This window comes from Apium graveolens, chromosome 4, assembly GCF_009905375.1.
Source record: "Apium graveolens cultivar Ventura chromosome 4, ASM990537v1, whole genome shotgun sequence".
Taxonomy (NCBI): Eukaryota; Viridiplantae; Streptophyta; class Magnoliopsida; order Apiales; family Apiaceae; genus Apium; species Apium graveolens.
The window spans coordinates 193,660,373-193,672,971 of NC_133650.1; positions in this window are offsets into that span (position 1 = coordinate 193,660,373).

The following is a 12,599-nucleotide window of genomic DNA, read 5'->3' on the forward strand; positions in this document are numbered from 1 at the left end:
AAAGATAATCCTTATAAAAATATTCGAAGTAGAAGTTTTAAAACTCATACTTGAAATGGATATTAAATAACCAAAGATATACTTATATGAAAGTACTATCTTTATTTGAATAATCGAAAATAAGTTTGGTTATCGAAACATTATTCTTTAATAAAATAAAGAATATTATTAAATATAAGCGGAGTCATAATACCTCGAATGAATATTATAAATAATATTCATTAAATAAAATAAACGGAGTCATACATCCTCAAATGAATATCCAATTAATAATCATTAAATAGAATAAACAGAGTCAAAAGTCCTCGAATGAATATTCAAATAATATTCATTAAATAAAATAAAGTTATTGAATAAACCTTATTCGATCAATAGTTTTGAAAACTACATCCATATATATATATAAATATATATATATATAATATACTCGGGAAATCGACTCCCGGTTTAGAAATATGTTCACCTTTTGATCCCCTATACTAAGGGTAAACTCAAATACCGCTTATCTCTAGCATAGGTATTATGCAACTAATAAGCATTTGAACCAACAGATATATAAATCAAGAATACGAAACAGGCATGCATATATACCATATCACATGCTCCAATATATCGCAAAAATTTGCTAATAACAAATATGCATTTATCACAAGATCATGCATATACACATATACATCACAACAACAGTTATACGGGTAGAAAACTTGCCTGAGCGACTGGGGGTTATAAATGGCTTGGGATGAGTCTGGTAACCTATAAACAACATATAAGTTGGAATTAAACCAAAGTCACTTGTAAATCTATACTTTAACCAATTTAGACTCTAACGCTCGTTTTGCGCTTAATGATTCTCTTAAGTCGCTCGAGTACCCTCGGCTCCACCATTTTTAATAAATTAACCATTACGAGTTTTAAGGTGATTCTTTCGCGAGTGTCTTACCAACTTCCTAACACACTTTAGATAAATGTTTCATACTCCAATTAGCCCTTTTTGGTCTTTAACATATGTTTCAAAGTAAGGCGAGGGGTAATGATTCGTTCGCGAAATGTCGTTACTTAAAACGACCGTTTCTCCTAAACCGTACATCGGAATCAAACGAACCACATATCAAAACAAAGCTCGTAACATGAACTATCTAAACATCGCAATGGTCAAAACCTAGCAGGGAGTTCTCGGGTCCTAATGTTATGAACAAAAGCAGTCTAAAGTAAATCGGACATTACGACGGCTATGTTTACGCGATTTCCCAATTTTATACCATTCCAATTCAACCACCAATCAATCCCAATTCATTCATACAACCAACATCCATCCACACTACATCATAACAGCCCCAATCAACTCAACATTAACAATTTATACTTATTCTTAAACTTGAATTTAAACTATACTTAAGTCCTTTAACCAATCAATAAGATTTCAACATTCAATTCACTACCATTCCATCCCAAACTCTAAACCAACAAGCATCAAGCTACTCTTTTACCATAACAATCAAAATCATCCTAATATAAAAGTAAAGCTAGGGTTTGGAGATGTTATACCTTCCTTGAAGTGATTGGAGTAGCTAGGAAGCCTTAAGAAGCCTTGAGATGTCTTAGGGATGCTTGGATCTTAAAGGAAAAACAAGAAAAATCAAGTTAAAAATCTTGAAATCACTATTCATTATCTTCTTCATTGATTTCTTGGAAGAGATTGAGAATGAATTGGAGGCTTAAACTTATAGGATAGCCATATCTATGCATAAGGAGTACTAGATAATTATCTTACCAATTAAGGAAGCTTGGAACTTGAATTTTGAAAATTCTTCTTCTTGAAATGAGGAAAAGCCGAGAGCAATGTTGAAGAATGAAATGATTTTGTGTTTTTTATTTGTTTTGCCTAGCTTGGTTGTTTTTGTTTTGTTTTTGGTTAATTACCTTTCTAACCTTGAACTTTGTGTGGTTTTAAATCAACCACACCTCCTTCCCCTTATGTCATGCTTATGTCACTTTGTGATGTCATCATCCCTTACTTGCCCTCTTCTTATTGGTTGGATGACCTCATCATCCCTAACCTCCTTGATTAACTTCCTAATTGTTTGCCTAATGACCGCTGATCTGTTATACGGTTCGCTTAACTTTCGTTCTCGTTTCTCGTTTGAGGGATCATACCCGGGATCTTATTACTTGGGTTTCCTTAACCTTTCTCAATACATTATATTCCTTTTATGATCCTCTCTTATAATCCTTTAATTTAAATCATTTTTATCCTGTTACCTTATACTCAATTCTTTCCGTATCTAGTGGATTTCCGGGAAAAATCAAAGTGTTCGGAATTGGATTCTGACGATCTTTACATACACTTATATACCATATAGAGTACTAATAAAATCTCAGAATATCCATAACAGAACCCCTACATAGTGTGGCATGAAAAGTTTTCTCATTCAGCAAAAACACTATTCATATGGGTTACAAAAAGTTCAAAATTTTTGGGGTTATTATAATAATGAAGCAAGCATAGTATGTACCGATCTTTACGGATTACTAATTACCAGTTAGTAATCCTACAACCAGGAAATATTTAAGTTTAGAGTTATCATCTTTTAGGTCTCATTATTATAATCTCATCATAATCCATAAAAAGCTTTACTCTAAACTATGGTATATCTTATTTAAACACTTAAATAAATAAAGCCCGCAATAAAACCAAAATAAGTCTTTTATTAATATCAATGAAATCAAAACAGATTACATAAAAGTTATTCCTAAATCATCATATATGATTGGACTTAGGACACATCTCTTTCACAGATTCCATAACAATGTTTGTTCTAAGATTGTAGACTCTATATGCTTTTCCAACAACATATCCAAAAAAAATTCATTCATCTGCTTTAGCGTCAAACTTTTCATGCTGATCAGTTTGATTCCTTAGAATGTAGCATTTGCATCCAAGGACATGAAGAAAATTTAGAGTTGGCTTCCTATTCTTGAGAAATTGGTAGGGTGTCATGTATTTTTCTTGATTGACCAAAGAAATATTTTGAGTGTAGCATGCAGTATTCACAGCTTCAGCCCAAAAATATGTTGGTAACTTTGATTCTTCTAGCATTGTCCTTCCAACTTCAATAAGAGATATGTTTTTCTTTCCACCACACCATTTTGTTGCGGAGTTCTAGCTGCAGAAAACTCATGCATAATCCCATTCTCTTCACAAAATAATCTCATCACAGAATTCTTGAACTCAGTTCCATTATCACTCCTGATTCTTCTTACTTTGAGGTCAGGATGATTGTTGACTTGCCTTATGTGATTGATGATGATTTTACTAGCTTCATCTTTTGATTTTAGAAAATATGTCCAAGAGAACTTTGAGAAATCATCTACAATTACTAGGCAATATCTTTTTCTTGAGATGGACAACACATTGACTGGTCCAAACAATTCCATGTGCAATAGTTGCAAAGGTTCTTCAATTGTTGAATTAAGCTTCTTTTTGAATGATGCTTTAATCTTCTTTCCTTTCTAGCAGGCATCACACAATCCATCCTTTGAAAACTCCACTTAAGGAATACCTCTAACCAATTCTTTCTTGACTAGCTCATTCATGGTCTTGAAGTTTAGATGGGACAGCTTCTTGTGCTATACTAACTTTCATCTTGACTTGCTTTATTGAGAAGATAAGTTACAGATTCTGCATTTGTTGAGTTGAAGTCAGCTAGATAGAAATTGCCTTTTCTCACACCAGTGAGAACCACTTTGTTGTTCTTTTTGTTAGTCACAACACATGCTTCTGCATTAAAAGTAAATGAGTTGCCCCTATCACAAAGCTGGATGATACTCAACAGATTGTGCTTGAGACCATCCACTAGGGCAACTTCCTCAATGATGACATTATCCTTTGAAATCAATCCATATCCCACAGTATAACCCTTTCTGTCATCTCCAAAAGTAATACTTGGGCCAGCTCTTTCTCTAAAACCAGTGAGCAGGGTAGAATCTCCAGTCATGTGCCTTGAGCAACCACTATCCAGATACTAAAGATTCTTTATGTTTCCCTACACACATCAAAATCAATTCAAGTTAATTTTGGTACCCAAGTTTCCTTGGGTCCTGCCTTGTTAGCCTTTTTCTTTGGTTTCTTATGTTTGACCTCATTTGACTTCGGTATTTCAAATTCATCCTTTGTCATTTGAGTTGGACCTTTGAAACCATTCATCATTGTAAAATTATCATGCATAGGTTGGTTAACATGAAAAAGGCATACTTTGTGCAAACATGTTATTCCAGTAAGGCATGTTAAATGGAATTTGTGGCATACTAAATACAGCATAATATGGATTTTGCGCAAATAGCATGTTAGCATACTGTGCATTCAAATTGTGTGCAGGCATAACATTGATAGGCACTGTAGGCATGTTGGGAAATGAAAGTGGTGCAGCCATAGGAGTAGGCATAACAAGTTTGCAATTAACAGAAAAATGATTAACACCACCACACTTAACACAGATTTTTCTTGGTGCATATTTATCAGGTGTGTAGTTGTTATGTTTGTTAATTCGTGCTTTCCCATTTCTATTGTTTTTCCTTTTTAACTCTGTTTTCACTTCAATTTCTCCAATCTGTCATTCAATTGCTTGATAGACCGATGACCTGCATTGACTCTTTTGTTCTGTTTCACTTGACTTGTTTCTCCTGGAATAAAGTTCTTAGATACTGATCCATATTTTTCATTCAACTTAGCTAGCTTAGCTTTGCTAACTGGATTGCTTACACTCAAGGGATGTGGCTCATTGTCTTTCGACATGTAATCCTTTTGATTATTCGATGGATGATTTTCATCATCCGTCGAATCCCTATCTGTTGAAAGTCCTTCAACCAGATTGGAATCAAGCTTCTCCTTATTCTTTTTCCAGGATGCATCACAAAAAGATTCTATACCTTGAACTTTAGTAATTTAAGCATGAACATCTCTAGATGATTTCCTTGCCTTAATTACTTCCTGTTCTCGTTCAAGTTGCTTTCTTAAAATCTCCTCTTTCTTTAAGGATTCAGTTAGTTCATCCTTAGCAATCTTGCATTCTATTTTCAATTCTTCAAACTCAACAAATTGAGTCTCTAGCACATTGTTTTTTTCACTTAAAAATATATTGTTCTCTTTAATTTTATTGTTTTCTTTAGTGAGAGACTTGAGTGTAACACGCAGGTGATATAGTTCAGTAGATATGTCATTTATGATATCATTACACTCAGCTTTAGATAAATGTGCTAGGTTTGTTATGAATACCTGATTTCTTGATAAACTGGTCTGTGTTTCATCTAATTTGGCCATAAGTGCTAGATTGACATAGCTTGTATCTTCATCCTCTTCCAATCCATCTGTAGCCCGGTCATTTTCTTGTATAATGAAAGCCCTTTCCTTTTGCTTGAGCAACTTAAAGTATTTCTGCTTATAATCAACAGCCTCAAACTTCTTTTTACCAGAATCAGGCTTTCTACACTTACTAGAAAAATGACCTGCCAAGCCACACTTGAAATATTTGAATTTAGACTTATCAACCATGTTTCTGTTTGACTTGAATGCTCCAAAGTTCTTCTTAAATTTAAGCTTAGCAAATCTCCTGGACAGCAAGATGCTCATCTATGTCATCCATGTCATCTTGACTAAGCTGGTCTTCATGCTCAGCTACTAGTCCTTTTCCTTTGCCTTCACAAACTCTTAAGTTTGGTGCAGATTCAACAGCTTCAACCTTTATCTCCTTCTCCTTTTCTTGCTCAGAAACTAGTGCAATGGACCCTCCCTTCTTTCTTCCTTTCTCCATCTTCTCATCTTTCTCTATTTCAGGCTCATAGGTTTTTAAGATACCATAAAGTCTATCCAAGGTGAACTCCTTATAATTTTGAGAATTTATCAATGAGACTGTCATAGGCTTCCATTCCTTTGGTAGAGATCTAAGGAATTTGAGGTTTGAGTCTTTTGTTTCATAGACCCTTCCATGCAGTTTTAGAGCATTCAATTTTGGAATCTACTGAAAATGTCAGTGAGTGACTCACATTCTTCACTATGAAAATGCTCATATTGCTGAATCAAGAGTTGCATCTTGTTCTCCCTTACTTGCTCAGTTCCACATATAACTTGAATTGTATCCCAAACATCCTTAGCAGTCTTGCAGTTTATGATGTTGTCAAACATGTCACTGTCAACACCATTGAACAGAATGTTAATGGCCTTTTTATCCTTTTGAACTTGTTCTTTATCTAGATCTGACCATTCGGCTTGTGGCTTTGGGACCGATGCTTCATTTCCTGTAGCAGCTCTCATAGGGACATGTGGACCTTTCTCAATGCAGTCCACATATGCTTCATCTTGAGATAGGAGATGCAGGTGCATCTTCACCTTCCAATGGTGATAATTGTCTTTGTCCAGAAATGGAATCTTTACTCCAACATCTTTTCTGTTCAGCTTGTTGATTGTGGTGATCTTTACACTCTTTGTACTTCAAGATCTTGCTCTTATACCAATTGTTATTCCCAAACAATCAAACAAGAATTACAGAAGGGGGGGTTGAATGTAATTCTAGTTTCTTTTTCTGATTTGAAAATGTTTTTACTTAATAATATAACTGTGCAGATTTTTCTATGTTGCATAATGATAAAGATATAAAAATCAAACACAAAGAAATAAAACACAAGGCTTTAAAACTTTCTGGTGGATTTGAACTTAGCCACCAGAGATGTATATATATATTAAGATGAGAACTCTGTGATGCTTGAATAACACACAGTTGCTTACAAGTGAACTTGTAGAATTACAAAGAGATTCTTAACATATACAGCCTTTTCTGTCTCTATTAAAATAATGCTTGCTTACTTAGTTCTTTTTTCTACTTGTTACACTTGGTTTATATACTACCAAGTTACATGATAAAAAGACAAACAAGCAAAACAAAAGTTGTTTCAAGTCTAATTTCATGCTACTTCATTATAATGTCCAGTATATTTGAATATCTTCATAATTGCATGGAAATGGTAATACTTCTTTGTTCTCTAAATCCTGCAATTAGGCTGCCACATTCCATTTGCAAACACCCGACGCATGTGACTGTGTTGTCACTTTCAACTGCTCTTTTGAATATGATCATTCGTCGGGACTATAATGGTCATACATCGGATTCCTTGTTGATTATCTGTCGGGAGCCTTTGTAGATCATCCGTCGGGAGCCATCCTATTATGTATATCAATCTAGTAGTCAACATGACTTAAAAAATCCTACAGACCCTGCTCAACTAATACCTTGTTATTTGCAGACATGTGCTACAAGTCTTATTATTACATAAGCTATACTCTCTTTGACTACTGATTTGGATTTGAGAGGTGACAGCTTCACTTTCTTGACTGCTCTTGACTTTGTTCTCTTTGGCTTGTTAAGGATTGGAAAATAAAAGTCAGGAATCGGTATGTTCTCCTATTCTACTGGTTCATCCTTAGGCACAATAGGTTCACCATGGATGTTCCTGTAAGGATCCACCGCCTTGATATCTTCAAATACCACATAGGGTTTTGATGTTTGAGTTGTAGTTGGAGTGGATTCCTTGGGAAACTGATTCTCCAATTCCTTATCAACAATGTACAGTTTCATTTTAGTTCTTTTAGCCAATTCCTTGATTCTTGGAGATTTCTTCTGTTGTTCAACTTGCTTCTTTGATTCAATAACTTCAGATGGCTGAGAAGGAATTTGTTGTGATGAATTTACAGCATGTAGCTTGACCAAGATAGCAATTTACTCTTTCTTTTGTTTAGTCTTTTTAGCATCTAGAGCAGCTTGCTTCTTTTCCTGCTTCAATCTAGCCTTTTCTTCTCTCTTTGCTTGAGCAAATTGAGGATGTCCAGCCACCACACAAATTTCTTTCCCATTCCTGAAAATTTTAGCAATTCTCCTTTTTGAAGTTAAATCAGCTGGATCTTTGTAGAAAGCAATTGATCTTGACAGAAGCTTCTTTTCATCAGGCTTAAGTGTCTCATACACAGTATCCAAGGGGTTCTTCAATGAAGACTTTGAGTAGTTTACCCATGGTTTTAGAATTGTTTCAGCCTTTGGAGATTTGATGCAGGATGACTGTCCCCTTTCCAGATAGTTCATGCTCATCTCATCCACACTAATTTGCTTGACTTGAGAGTGATGGATGGCTGACTTAACTGGCTCCTTGACAAGTTCAAACTTCTTTTATATTTCCTCATCAATCTTCTCCTAGTTAACTAAACTCAACTTCTCCTTATCAGCTGCTCTTATGTTGGCTGCTGCTGCATTGATCAGATCTATATTATCTGTAACTGGTGGCTTTGAGATAGTAATTGAAGGCACAATTACTTTACTGATTTGAATCTGAAGCCTCTCCCCCTCAATTGGTCCTTTCTCCCCCTTTTTGTTATGATTAAGTTGAGTAGAGGAGGAGGTTTGAGCAGCCACCAATTTTTGAAGTAAATCTGTCTGTTGAGCTTCATGAAGATGAATGCCTGTTAAAGATGCTTCCATGGCTGACATTCTTGTGTCCAAGGCATCTATCTTGGTTGACAGATCAGAATTTTTTCTTAATTGCCTCTTGATGTCAAGCATTGTAGCTTCTGGAAGTTTAGAATCCATCTTGTCTGAAATGGCCTTCTTCATCACCTCAATATCATTCTTCATGGTGTTGATATCCCTAGCATGTTGGAAGCCCTGGATTTATTGAAGTTGCAGGGAGGCTAGATGTGCCTGAAGGAGCTTCTTGGTGCTGGCATTAGTAGTGGTTTGAAGAGCATTATTTTTCTGATTGATTAGTTGGATCAGGGTTGTCTTGAAGTAGTGCTCATCACAGTGCTTTGAAAATGCCCATGATGGTATACCTGATCTTGAACTTGAACCTACTTCTCCCCCTATATCCATTTCCTCATCTTCACTATTCCCACTTTCATCACCAAAGAAATCAGCTGAGCCACCAGTCTCATAGTCCACATCACCAGCTGTAGAAGGCAAAGCTGTGATGGCATCCTTAGCTCTCATCATAGACTGTGTGGTATGCACCAAATTCAGCATTCTTTCTGCATTGTCATTGCCCTGTTCAGCTAGAAGTTGATAAGCTGGAACAGGGTGAGTAAATGCCTCAACATCAAGGGAGGTGGAATCTATAACAGCTTCAGGATGCTGAGATAGTCCCTCCCTGTCTGCATACTGGACATTCATTGACTCACTAGAAATGACATCCATCCTTATAGCTCTAGTACCTGCATTTCTCTCATTTTCTCTCTTTTGTTGCATCAGGGTCTCACCCTGGCTCCCCACCCTCACACCCTCACCTTCACCTACTAAGGTGGGACTCCTCTCACTTTCTTTTTCCAATCTTGAAGAAATGGATTGCATAGTTTCACTCATTTCCTCTCCTTTTTCTTGGGAGCAACCCAGACTCTCACTCAAAACACTCTTCTCTCTCAATCCTAATAGTGACTGTACAACCACTAAATCTTCTGCACTTGAAATAAATGAAGTTTGAAGCTGTGCAGAGATACTCGACGGATGAGTGATATCCATCGAGTGAGTGGTTTTGCTATCCGACGGATAACTGCTGTTAAGCTTATCCGTCAGGATACAATCACTACTCGAAGGATGATCAATATCCATCTAGAGAGTAGAAATGAATGAACTGGGAAAAGAAATTATTGTTGACTCTGTGCTGATTGAAGATATTTTGGGCACAGATTATACAACAGTTCCTGAAAGAATTGGCAAGTGAGCCAACAAATCATCTAAAAGATGATGCTCACTTGTACTAGATTTTGGCTTCCCCAACAGAGTTAAAGAAGGGGAATCAGGAGTTGATGTGTTTATCATATCCACATCCAGAGAATTTGTTGGTGAGTTTGGTGTTTGAGGTGCTTCTATGACTAGAGATTTTGGCTGTGACTCCACATTTATTGGAGCCACATCAAACTGAATTTGTGAAGGTGCAGTGACTGTGTCTTTAGCACCAGTTTGCACAGTGTGTGTACCCTGTGCATCCCCAATTGTTTTAGAATTCTTCTTTCAGGAATAAGTTTGGGGTGAGCTTGTGTCCCTAACCCTCTTGACCTGTGCTCTTGGTCGAGAGCTTTGTTCAATAACTACGTCCTTTTGGGAGGATCATCTAGAAATGAGCTTTTATCCTTTTTAAGCACTGTAGTTTGTTGGAAAACTGCAGTGTGGCTAGGCTGGGATCCACTTAACTCTCCATCCTTATCCTTATGGTTTCTTTTATGTTCACCCATTCCCTCACCTATCTTTCCCTCCTTCACACTCCCCTCTTTGGTTTTAGTGGATTTTGCAACTGGCATCTTTTGAGAGATACCAGAGGGGGCTTTCTTGGATTTGAATTTTGAAATAATTGCAGGTTTGGTGGCTTGGGTAGGCAACTGTTTGGTCATTGACACAGTTTCCATAGCCACACTAGAACTCAAAGAAATTAGTGAGGTTGGAATAGTGGTAGGGATAGATAAACTTACCTCACTTACCTGAGGTGCTTGCATTACAGGAAAATAGAACAATGGCATATCCTTGTGATGATTGGCCCTGTACAAATCTACATTGAGCCTTCTCTCTTGAACCCAACAATCTAGTTTGTTGTTAGGCTTCTCAAGCCCAATCTCTTCACAGAGGTGGTTAGCTAACATCATAAAGAATCTAGCATAATACACATTTTTACCTTTTTTATTTAACTCTCATAATTTAAAGCCTAACTCAAACAAGACAAGGTCACTGAAATTATAGAATTTATCTGTAAATAGCATGTAGAGCATGTTAAGCATGGAGATACTGACTGAATCAAAATTACTGACTTTACCTGAATAGACCTTTGTCACAACATCACACATAAAACTCCATTCTTTCCTAAGACCCATTCTCCTAATGTCACTTAACTTAGAAGTAGAAAGAGCATAGTTCATGAAATTAAGCATATTGATTATATCAGTGTCAGTGTGTGGTGAGGTCACAGAGTTATCAGGAATCTTGAAACATGCTTTAATAACATCACTATTGATACAGAACTCTTTACCTTTAATGGTGAGTGTGATTGTCTTATCTGTTGAGTTGTATCTAGCAGTGGTCCACATCTCTTCAACAACTTCACAGAAGATTGTGGGTGATTCCAGCATGGCATAGTTGAGCTTGCAATTCTTCACAAAGTCCATCATCTTGTGATTGTCACAAGAATGCTGAATACCCTTGTTTACTAATGCAGTAAAATTGTTCTTCTCATAAATGAACCCAGTTTCAGAAATAATCTTTACAACATGTGCCATTGTTAGAGAATAAGAGCTTGAAGAGAAAGGGTATAAGTGCTTTGAGAGAGAATGAAATTTGAGCAGTTGATTTGAGAATGATAAAAGAAAAGCGACTGAAATGAAATAAGCTTTTATACTATCTCAAAAAAAACTGTTAAAAATAATAAAGTAAAATAAAGTAACCAATAAAAATTGCCTAAAATAGCCGTTTAAAGATAAACTGTAAAAATTCCACCCATTATCCGTCTTGTTATGCTTACAAACTGTAAGTATACTCGATGGATAATGTTCAGGAAATTAACGGCTAAGATTAAGACAATTCGACGGATGAGGATAAGCTGTTATCCGTCGAGTCATAAAATATTCCAGAAAAATAATTGACTTTTATTAGCGAATAGTATTCCGACGGATGATCAAACTCGATGGATAAAGATCATCCGTCGAGATGTAAATTTTGACTTAGCCAAAATTTCATCCCAGACTGAAAAATCAATTAAATTTCTGGCTGCATTTCAACTTGCAAACAATCTCATAAGGATTTAGGAATAATTGAGCATACCTAACTCATTTACCAACCTTGAAAAGGTGGATTCATCCAGTGGCTTGGTAAAGATATCTGCAAGCTGCTTCTCACTTGGAACAAAATGTAGTTCTATAGTACCATTCATTACATGTTCCCTTATGAAGTGGTACTTGATATCTATGTGTTTGTCCTTGAATGTTGTACTGGATTTTTAGTGATGGCAATTACACTTGTGTTATCACAGAAACTAGGAATCCTCTCAACTTGCAAACCATTGTCTAGCAATTGATTTTTCATCGATAATATCTGTGCACAGCAACTACCAGCAGCAATATATTCAGCTTCAACTGTAGAGGTAGAAACTGAATTTTACTTTTTACTGAACCAGGACACAAGCTTGTTTTCTAGAAATTGACAGGTTCCTATTGTACTTTTTTTGTCAATTCTTCAACCTGCATAATATGCATCTGAATAACCAGTTAGATCAAAACCAGAATCTCTAGGGTACCAAATGCCAAGTTTTGGTGTTCCCTTGAGATACTTAAAAATTCTCTTAATAGCTATTAAGTGAGATTCTCTAGGATCAGCCTGAAATCTAGCATATAAACATGTAGCAAACATTATATCTGGCCTACTAGCTGTTAAGTACAGAAGTGAGCCAACCATACCCCTATAACTTGAAATATCCACAGACTTTTCAGTAGTGTTTAATTCAAGCTTAGTTGCAGTGGCCATGGGAGTTTTTGCAGATGTGCAATTCACTAGATCAAACTTCTTTAAAAGATCAAAAATGTATTT